The sequence below is a fragment of the Pan paniscus genome, chromosome 2, assembly GCF_029289425.2.
Source record: "Pan paniscus chromosome 2, NHGRI_mPanPan1-v2.0_pri, whole genome shotgun sequence".
Lineage (NCBI taxonomy): Eukaryota > Metazoa > Chordata > Mammalia > Primates > Hominidae > Pan > Pan paniscus.
Genome location: NC_085926.1, coordinates 64,386,980 through 64,398,532, shown reverse-complemented (window position 1 = coordinate 64,398,532; position 11,553 = coordinate 64,386,980).

Genomic DNA, 11,553 nt, shown 5'->3' with positions numbered 1-11,553 from the left:
AGGCAGGCCTCCTTGAGCTGTGGTGGGCTCCACCCAGTTCGAGCTTCCAGGTCGCTTTGTTTACCTAATCAAACAACTAACTCGGCAATGGCAGATGCCCCTCCCCAAGCCTCACTGCCGCCTTGCAGTTTGATCTCGGACTGCTGTGCTAGCAATGAGTGAGACTCCGTGGGCGTAGGACCCTCTGAGCCAGGTAAGGGATATAATCTCCTGGTGTGCTGTTTTTTAAGCCCATTGGAAAAGCGCAATATTAGGGTGGGAGTGACCCGATTTTCCATGTGCCATCTGTCACCACTTTCTTTGACTAGGAAAGGGAATTCCCTGACCCCATGTGCTTCCCGGGTGAGGCGATGCCTCACCCTGCTTTGGCTTGCACACGCTGTGCTGCACCCACTGTCCTGCACCTACTGTCTGGCACTCCCCAGTGAGATGAACCTGGTACCTCAGATGGAAATGCAGAAATCACCCATCTTCTGCGTCGCTCACGCTGGGAGCTGTAGACTGGAGCTGTTCCTATTTGGCCATCTTGGCTTCTCCCCCAGCTCTTTGTTTCTTAACATAGCTCATTCCCAACTCTGACATCAAGGGCCCTTGGGAATAGGGTCCAGATATGAATAAAGAGGCTCCCTCCATGATTCTGCGTTTGAGTGACGAGTAAAGGGACCATTGGGTCTGACACCTTATCCATCACTCCTCTCACCTCTGTATATCCTCCCAGCTCCCCAAATAGTTGGGCATCCTTTTCCCAAATAGTCATTTTCCAGTATTAGCAACCCAGGTAACTGTTAATACACTCCCATAAGGCAGTGTGTTACATGGTATCAACTAGGTGAACATCTGCACGACTCAAAGAATCTTCACCCAAGTGATAGCTAACCCACTATTAAAACAGCACTTCCCACCCAGTGGCTGAATGTGTTTTCACATTACGTTATCACTTGTTAATATCAGAGACAAAGTGCAACCTCAGCTCTCTCCTTCCCCTCCTTCAGACTTTTTCTACTCAATCCACTTCACACCTGTCTCCAGGTACCAGCTGTGCCCTCCTCTTCTGGGCTGGGTATCTTGGGATTCCCCTCCAGATCCCCTCCTCTGCCCCTAGTGGCTGACCATCTAGTCTAGGGGACCCTTGCTCTTTGGCACTTAGCTGGGTTCAGCTAATGCAGAACCCCCGCAGGAGATTGCAAGGAGGGAGAAGAAAAGATGGGTGCCCTTCCTTCCAAGGTCTCAGCCAGCCTGTGTGTCCCCAGACTAAGGTCTCTGTTCCTCTCAAGCTCCACAACTCCCTAAGGTTCTGCTAACAGCTTCCTTCCCTCGTCCCTTAGACCTAAAGATGGTGAGCCCCTGCAAGGTTACTTCGCTTACCTTCATGTTCTCCTGCACATGTACCTCTCTAAATGTCCCCTTTCTAAATAAATCTTCCTCCATTTCTCCTAACTCAAGTGTGACAGCTCTTTCTATTGGGTCCCTGATTGACATACTTTCCTTTGGCATATGGATGCATTCTGGTTTTGCTGTATTTCTATTCCTGGTTGCTCTGTGAACCTCCTGACTAAGATTTACCTCCCCTTCCAAACATCACTTGGATTCAAGGTATTTGCTGTTCTTAAAACTGAATTTCTCAATTTCACTCTCTTTGAACTAAACATCCACCTGTTCTTTTTCTTTCCTTCTCTCTTTTTCTTCTTGCCTCCTTCCCTCCCTACCTCCCTTCTTGCTGGGTAGTGATGCATGAGAGCACTAGCATTAGTCTGCTTGAGTTAAATTCTCAGCTCGTTATGCAACCTCACCCCCTTAAGCTTAAGTTTTCTCATCTGGCAAATGGGGACAATGATTGCATTGTCATGAAGATTAAACAAGATCTTAAGATGGTGTTTGGGCCTGGAATGGTGGCTCACACCTGTAATCTCAGCACTTTGGCAGGCTGAGGAAGGCAGATCGCTTGAGGCCAAGAGTTTGAGACCAGCCTGGCCAACATGGCAAAACCCCGTCTCTACTAAAAATACAAAAATTAGACTGGCATGGTGGTGGGGGCCTGTAATCCCAACTACTGTCGAGGCGGAGGCAGGAGAATCACTTGAACCTGGGAGGTGGAGGTTGCAGTGAGCCGAGATTGCACCACGGCACTCCAGCCTGGGCAACGGAGTGAGACGCTGTCTCAAAAAAAAAAAAAAAAAAAAAAAGAATTGTGTCTGCACAGTCTGTGGTTCCTCAACATTTGTGGAATGATTATTTCTGTGTGTCAAGCTACTTCCTAATCTCTGATATCATAATCTAGATTTCCAAAGATTCTCTTTCTTGTGCCTCTAGCTGGTGGATGGCTTCTTTCTGCAATACTTCTCATGGTCCTGAATTGACCTTTTGAACCCTGGATTTTAAAGGCATCTTTAATTTCCATGGGCCCAGTACAATCAGAGAGCAAATTCTTAACCTAATTCTTGTACTTTAGTTTGCTTCCCCTGGCCCCCACAGTTACTGGTAAAGAAAAAGAAAAGGAGCTTTAAATTGTCTTATTATTTTTAGTATCTCCTACGAAGTACTAGATATTCAGAATGCCATAGAGAAAAGCACGAAGAGGAATTTTTTTCTTATGGAGGTGATGGGCATAGCAGGAGGGAGAATTTGGCACCAGTTCTAACAGGGGAAAGAAAAGTACAGAATGCTTTGCATGTGGAGACTATGGAAGTATTTGTGGTTTTACAGTGGAATTGATCAAGATTATAGAGGAAGTAGTTGAGACCAAAGGTTAGCTTGAAGATTTAGGAAGATCTGTGCCTATAAATTCTCCATTACATGTCTGTTCCATTAATCATTCAAAAAAGTGTTGATTATATGATTTTTCACTTCTAAACTCCTGAGAATTGTAGGAAAGGGATTAGGAAGGAGGTGTGTGTGTGTGTGTGTGTGTGTGTGTGCAACTCACAGAGAAAGAGTTAAGGATGCAGTTACATCCACAGCTGAACTAATTTTCTTGATGCTCCGTTTATTTCATATTTTTATTTTCTCAAGAGTCCCCCAAAATAGCAATTTATACACATTTGTCTTCCCACTTAATTTTGCTTTAACAATAGTTAGGAAAACACAACCAGATGCTTTTTTTTATAAAAAGGCATCTACATGTTGACATCAACGTCAAAATTAGCCCTCAGTCTCCAGAAAGTCACTTTTTTCAGTTCAATTAATAATTAAGTTGGAAAACTCACCTCTTAAGTTCTGGGACAACATAGCGGGGGTCAGAACACTGACCTGTCCTCAGGGAAATCAACCAGCTAAGCTTCTTTTTCTTGCAGTTCCCTGGGCAACCATTCCCTAAACAAGGTTCTCCATTTAACAATTAAATTTTAATTACCTAAGCAAGAGATAAATACATTCTCTTTTTTAAAACTGAATGTATCACAGATGAAGCTAAAGTGCCCTTGGACCACTATTTCTAATCATGATCTTCTTTACTGAAGGTTACAAGTTTGGGGTGTATCTTTATAGAACTTTTATTTCGCATTTTCCTAAATCTATATACATGTCCACATAGCAAGTGAGTAGCATTACTGTGTGCGCACTTTTTCCCTTGGTTTCTTACAATCCATGGTAGTTTTTCCTGGACCCCTGATCTTGAAGAACACCAAAGACCAAGCTGCAAAACCCAATGGTTGATTGCATTTCATTCTTCCCTTGGGAGTAGGGAGTTGACTTAAGCCCATTGTCTTTGTATGATAAATAATTGATAATAACTTAATATGTGGTTGGGGATACTTTATTTTCATTTCTATTTTATAATTTGTTGGTCATTAGGAGAAAATTAGGGGAAAATCCCTCTAAACCATATTCATAGAATTTGTGTGCTGGAAAGATCTTAGAGAGTATCTATTTAACACATCAAAAAATGGGTTCCAGAGGGGAAATGGAGCATTTGCAAATGTAGCAGGCCTGGGTCCTCTCTATTTAAATAAGCAGCAACAGGAGAAGGAGGTCAGACTCTGCTCTATTGTCACCTTCAGATTGTAACGAAACATTATTTTCCATGTGCGTCCTTTCTCCTTACCCCATTCCACTTCTCCTAGCCAGTCTTTCTTAGCCACATTCTCCTTTGTAAATCCATCTCAGCTATTTAGTGACTTTCTGCTTCAGATTTCTTAGTAGCAAAAGCTGACTGCTAATGTTCACTGTCCTTATTCTGCAAAGGATTATACTGCGTGCTTTCGATACATTTTCCACTTTATCCTCACAGAGCACTGTTTGAGGTTGGCACTCTTATTATCCTCACATGAGAAAACTGAGGCTCAGAGAGGATAGGAAACATGGCCAACGTCTCTAAGCAGGAAGTGACAACTCAAAGGTCAAACTCTACAGGCTTCTTGACTCTGCAGCTTGCACTCTCGATTCCACCCTATACTGCCACATGTTTAGTTGTATTTTACAACAAACAAGAGGAAATATTCAGAGTAGAATGGGGAGAAGCAGGCTAGAGACTCCCAGTAGGTTTTAGCAATAAATGTGCAAATATCACAGAAGGCAAGACATTTCTTGTCCAGAGTCACAGGTCATGGGAGTCATTGGTACTATTGAGATAATTTTAAAAGACCTTTCTGAAATATCACCTTCAAGCAGTTGAGGGATTTTGGTTTGCTAACAAAACCATCTGGGACATTCTAGTAATTAGAACAATCACAGCCAGGACTCATGTGAGAGAAGGTTTCAAACTCTTCCTTATTATTGAATTTTGGAATTTGGAACCAACTCCTTCACCCCATTGTATTTTCTTTTGCCATCTTTCTTACTCACCAAACCTATCATTATTTCTTCCTTTCCAGGGACTTCTATGCCCTCTGCAGTTTGCCTCTTCCTCTGCTATTTTTTCATGTATGTGTATGTTTTTTGCCTGTATTTGCAATGCCAGCCATCATTTGCCATGTCTTCTAGCGGCAACCTGCATTTAGCCCAGGTAAGTAGGCAGCAAATCACATGATATCCACCCCTATAACTTCCCCAGCCATGGTAAATCAGTTATGGTGAGCACTTGATCTTTGAGATCATGGTGTAGTATTAGGACTGGCCGCCATCTTGGGTCAAGTGCAAGGTAAGAAAGTGGACAGACAAGCCTGAGTGAGCCAGTGAAGTGGCCTCTACTTTTGGTTTTCTAGTTCTAGTGCCTATGTTTTCTATTTCTTGGATTCCACATCGTTTTTCTTTGTTTGTTTTCCTTACTTGAGTTAAATTGAGTGAGTTTCTGTTGCATGGATCCAGAGGGACTTTCACTAGATACTTCCTAACCAAGCAATTAAACTCTTTGAGGACATAGTCCCTGTGTGCCCCTCGATGTGTAATATACTGCCTGGTACATTGTAGGTATTCAATAAATATTTCTTGTTAATGCATATTTTATGGAGTGAGAATTATCTTGATCTGGGAATTTTGATTATAGTTTGTTTTTGTGACAGAGGCTATATACCAATAATAATAATCATTCATTTGTTTATGCAAAGGCATTTATTCTGGATAAAATTGAGAGGTAAAATAAGGCCCAGTTTCTTACGTTAAGTTCCCTGTCTATCAGGGGAGATAGTAATGTACAACAGATAAATTACCACTTGATTGACAAGTGTAACCCAAACAAAGTGTTCTCTCCCTAGATCTGCTGTGATTATTCCTTTTCACAAGCCACAATGACTCCGGAAAACCTGGCTGTAAACACCAGCACTGCCACCAGCTAAGGATCTGTGATCAGGAGTGCCATCTCACGGTAACAGGGTAAGTGTCCCTTCCCCCATTTAATTCTAACTGGAATTCCTTCCATTCTGTATTACTGTTGTTCACTTCAAACTAATCACCAACATGTCTCATTCATTCTGGGCTGTTGGTCGTGTCTGAAGTTCAGTAGTCGATATTTGCAAGTGCAGGATTTTTAATAAAATGCTGGTATATCTTTCAGTCACCTTTTCCACACTTCACAATGAGTTGGACTACGTTCAGAGTCAAAGGATTTTTCCTTCCTTTTGTTCCCCCTTATAGGGTGAACGAGGTGACATCCTTGATGCCATCCCTTCTATACCCCAATTCAAATACTCATCCCCATTGGGGAAGATTTGGTACAAGCTTCTATCACTGATGAATGCTTTCACTTAATTATTATGAATGACTGAATGATGGATTCATATATATAATATATTTTTTGAGTATTAACCATGTGGTATTCATCAGGCTATGTCCTGGGGACAGTGGAAAATAAAGTAGATCCAGTCAGTACCTGCCATCCTGGAGCGTGGAGTCCAGTGGGGGACAATGGATGTTCCACAAACAGTTCACACAGAACAGTAAGACTGCAAATGTGATACATGCTGTGAAGAAAAATTGCCAAGTGATATAAGTGCATGTAACAGAAGGGTTGATGGATGTGGAGTGTCTGAAAAGTTATCATAAAGTCATATTGGAGCTCAGCCCTCTGCAGGGGTGAACCAGGTGAAGAAAAGAGGGGAGAATGTTTGGGTTCAGGGAAGAACATTTCCAAAGGCCCCAAGCAGAGAGGAATAGCTAGAACAACTCAGGAATAACACCTTGAAGCTTTGGGAAATGAGAAGAATAAACTACTCATCTAATTGCTGCCTTTCAGAAAATACATGCTCTTCTGTTTTAACCAAAATACCTGGCTGCTGGGTGAGAAACCCATGATCAAAACAAGTGCCCCAGTTGTTCCTGAATTGGAAACTGTTTTATTGACATCAAGATGTTTAAAAATATGCATGACTTTTTTTTTTTTTTTTTTTTTTTTTGAGATGGAGTCTCACTCTATTGCCAGGCTGGAGTGCAGTGGCGCGATCTCGGCTCACTCCCAGGTTCAAGGGATTCTCCTGCCTCAGCCTCCCAAGTAGCTGGGACTACAGGCATGCGCCATCACGCCCAGCTAATTTTTGTATTTTTAGTAAAGACGGAGTTTCACCATGTTGGCCAGATGGTCTCGATCTATTGACCTCATGATCCGCTGACCTCGGCCTCCCAAAGTGCTGGGATTACAGGCATGAGCCACTGCGCCCAGCTATGCGTGGCAATTCTAATATCATCCCTTCTTCCTTCCCTGCCATCTTCCTCTTTCCCAGTCATCAGAACTCTAGACAACCCGGGGATCCCAGAGCATCTTTGTAGGAGAAATAATAGAGCCACTGAGGCGTGGAGTTTCCTGTTTTACCTTTATGAACTTTTGGCTTCCCGTCTTGGGGGAGACAATAACAACAACAAAAAAACCTGAAGGGCAAGATTTGAGGGGAAACAAGCAGATTTGGCAATCAAGTCCAAAATCCACCACTGAAAGCCTCTGGCTGCTCTTTCTGTTCCCTTTGGTTTGTGCTTTGACTTCTTAGCAGTCATGGTTGTTGTCATCCAGTAGTAGCACTAGCAATTAATATTTACTGGTCATTACCTCGTGGCCAGGCATTATGATCAGAACTGCCTGTGTACCATCTCATTTAATGCTGACAAAATTATATACGGTGGGCCCTGTTAGGGTGATGTGAAATTATCAATATTCGACAACTTTTTTGATCTATAAAAATGTCCATTTTATAAGACTGAAGCTAATATTATTTCCCAGGGACCCAGGGGTTTACAAAAATTGTCCATCTGTCCATGTTTTTATAATTGGGGAGTGGCTGAGCTGAGCTTCGTGCCCAGGTGTGTATAGTACCACAGTGGCTGTGTTCTTTTGCATGATGCATGAAAGGAAGAGAAAGAGGAAGAAAATTACACCATAAAGGTTTGTCCTTTTCTCTTCCCATGTCCTAGTTTACTAATTATGTGTCTCATGAGTTAAAAGAGGAGAGAAAAGCCAGAAGATGCTGAAGTCTGAAGATATTCAAACAATTCTCACTCGTTTTACTCTGCTGCCCCACCCCTGTCCTGACCCCATTTAAAGCTGATCTTCGGCCGAGCACGGTGGCTCACGCCTATAATCCCTGCACTTTGGGAGGCCAAGGCAGGCAGATCACGAGGTTAGGAATTCGAGACCTGCCTGGCCAGCATAGTGAAATCCCATCTCTACTAAAAATACAAAAAAAAAAAAAAATAGCCAGGAGTGGTGGCAGGCACCTGTAATCCCAGCTACTGGGAGGCTGAGACAAGGAGAATTGCTTGAACCTGGGAGGCAGAGGTTGCAGTGAGCCGAGTTCATGCCACTGCACTCCAGCCCAGCCGACAGTGCGAGACTCCATCTCAAAAACAAAACCAAAAACAAAAAATCCCCCTGATCTTCCCACAAAAGGGAATGACTGGTGCATGCTACTGGAAAGCCCAGGGGAGTGGTGACCACAGCTACATCCAGGCCCAGGCCTTCACACAATGCTGAGAAAAATCTGTCTCTGGACTCATCAGATCTTCCTTCTACTAAGAGGTCCAACCCCATATCTCATAGCACACCACCCCCACCAGAGAGAGGAAAAGAGAGAACCACTTTCTCAGTAGTCCCAACAAAATCCTAGCAAAGATTCCCACTGGACTGGCACGCCACATGCCCATGTGAAGAGACTGAGGCACAGAAATAAGGTGAGCCCCTGAGGACACACAGCCCCACCCCACCACACTGTGCCTGTCTGAGGTCATGGACTGCACTAATCAGCAACTATGGCCCAGATGCCTACCCCTGGGGTGAGAAGCAGGGGTATAGAATCAGCTCTGCAGGGTCAGCCCCACATCCGTCACCTAGACTGAAGGTTGGGGGAAGTGATTTTTCAAAGGAAACCTGGCTGCTCTTACCAGAAGAAGGGAGACTGGGTGCCAGGCAGGGGAAGCCACAACTGCTCTCTACAATGAGACTGTAGAAAAGTTTTTGACAGAGAGGATATTTTTCTCTCCAGTCTGATGCTGGGCCCAAATTTCAAAGAACGGAAGGCTATTAAAAGGGCAAAGGAAGGAAGTACTAATTAAAAGGTCCCTGCCAAGCTCTAGGGTCAGACAGAACAAAGAATCATCCATTAGGGAGGCTCCTAGCCTGGTGTTAACTGCAAGAGCTTTGGGGCGGGACAGAGGTTCAGCTCAGGGCCCTTAGATGTCTGAAACCTCCCGGACTTCATTTTTCTCATTTGCAAAATGGACATAAAATACCTACTTCTATGGTTTATTGGCAGGATTGGATGCTTTAATATATGACAAATCTTTAGGCTGGTGCTTGGCACATGGCTTGTTCTTAATACGTGGTAATGGCTGTAGTGAATGTTGCTGCTAAGGCTCCTCAAATGTTTGAGTCCTAGAGATTCTTCCTCTTAAACCAAAAGTCTCCTTGGCTCCCCTGAAATCTTTGGTTCCTTATTTTTATTATTTATTTAGAGACAAGTTCTCATTCTAGAGTGCAGTGGTACTATCATATCTCACTGCAGACTCCAACTCATAGGCTCAAGCGATTCTCGCAACTCAGGCACCTGAGTAGCTAGGACTACAGGTGCACACAACCATGCCAAGCTTAATTTTTTTAATATGTCATTTTGTAGAGACGAGGTCTTTCTATGTTCCCAGGCTGCTCTTGAACTCCTGAGCTCAAGTGATCCTCCTTCCTCGGCCTCCCAAAATGCTGGTTTTACAGGAATAAGCCAACCACACCCAACTCTGGTTCTTTTCTTTTTGAGACAGAGTCTTGCTCTGTCACCGAGGCTGGAGTGCAGTGGCACAGAGTTGGCTCACTGTAACCTCCACCACCCAGGTTCAAGCAGTTCTCCTGCCTCAGCCTCCTGCGTAGCTGGGACTACAGGCATGTGCCACCTTGCCCGGCTAATTTTTTTTTTTTTTTTAATTTTTAATAGAGACACTGTTTCTCTACATTGGCCAGGGTGGTCTCAAACTCCTGACCTCTAGTGATCCACCCATCTCGGCCTCCCAAAGTGCTGGGATTACAGCTGTGAGCCACTGTGCCCAGCCTCTGGTTCTTTTTTTAATAATCCCAAGATCAAGGACTTATTCTAGTACTTATGTTCCTAGAAGTCCTTTGACACTTTTCCAGAACTTTTGCTCTGACTTTGGGGTTATGCAATATGGGCCACGTCAGTGTGGACTACACTGGTGTTGTTTGTATCTATTAGATGCTGGAGAAACAAGAGCCCCTATATTCCTTTGATCCGGAGTATTCAAATGATGCAGTGTCTTTTCCATATTTCCTTCATGTCAGCTGGCTTTCCAAGGGCACCCTGCACAGCTACATTCCATAACCCACGTACAGTTGCCTCTGGCCACCTTTCTAGGCTCTTCCTGCAGGACGCGCTTCTCTATCTTGCCTTCCCTTCAAATCCTGCCACGGCTCTCAGACTTGACACTCTAGACCTTCCTTGTTTGCTGACTGATGCAGTTGGGTGAGGTGTCTTTTTGTAGCAAATCACAGACACCAGTTGAAACAGACTTAATTATTTAATTGAAAAGTCAGAACATAGCAGGATTCAAGGACTTGAACAATATGATGAAGTCTCAGTCTCCATCTCTTGCCTCTACTTTCCTTCCTGTTGGCTTCATTCAGGGAGACTTTTCCCATCCCATAGCAAAATGGCTACCAGCAAAGGCAGCTTACACTGTGGGGGTGAATGCGTGATTTTTCCCAGCTCCTCACCCATCCTGCATGCCTGCCTTTTGCCAGTGACTTTGTAGTCTCTTCCACCAGTAGAGTGCATTTGCCATCTCACTGATGTTGGGTGTAGCCATGTACTCTATTTTGGCCAAAGAAATGTGGTTGTAAATGACAGCGTGCCAGTTCTGAGCCTAGGTGTTAAGAGTAACTGCCTGTTTCCATATGCTTTCTCTTGTGCTTGTAGAATTACCATGAGGATATGCTGCAGGTAGCCTCTTTAAAAAAAAAAAAAAAAGACATTTATAGAGAAGCTGCTTCAGTTGAACGCAGGCTTGCAGCTGGAAGCAGAGGCATGCCAGCTAATCTGAGGAATTGTTAGCATGATAATAAACACTTTCTGATATGTGGGGCTGAGCTATATGAGGCCTCTTTATATAGCATTGTTGTGGCCATAGTTGAGTGATGCATAAACTATTTCCATTGCCACTAAAAGAGATTTCTTTTCTTCCTGACGGTTTCAATAAAAATCCTAAAATCCATTTCAATGCACCACACTTAGTTATAGGGCTGAAAGTGAAGAAGAAATGGCTCCCCACAGGAATTTGTGGTGCTCTTACCGGAAGACGGTATAAAGAATGTTGAGAAGTCAAAATGACAGGTTCTCATTGCATCATCCTTGAAGGGTCTACGGGTACCTGTGTCCGATGTTAAGCCAGGAACCAGCCTTTTCACATCTGTACCGAACCGTATAGGGCAGAGCTCAACCAGATCTAAGAACCAGTTACCAGCTGGCCAGCTAGGGATGCCCAATACATAGCCATTGGTGCTCCACCAAAATCAAAAAGACTTAACCTCTAACTTCTCTCCCTTCCCAGGCCAGAATGGATAAGGTGGGCTTGTTCGGCTGGCAAGTTGCTATTTGGTAACTCACTGCCCTCCTCTGCAAGGCCAGTTCAACTCAGAAAAGTTGTGGGCAGAATGGTTGCTGGGTCCTGATTTAGAGCAGTCCTTTCTTTGCCAGCTCT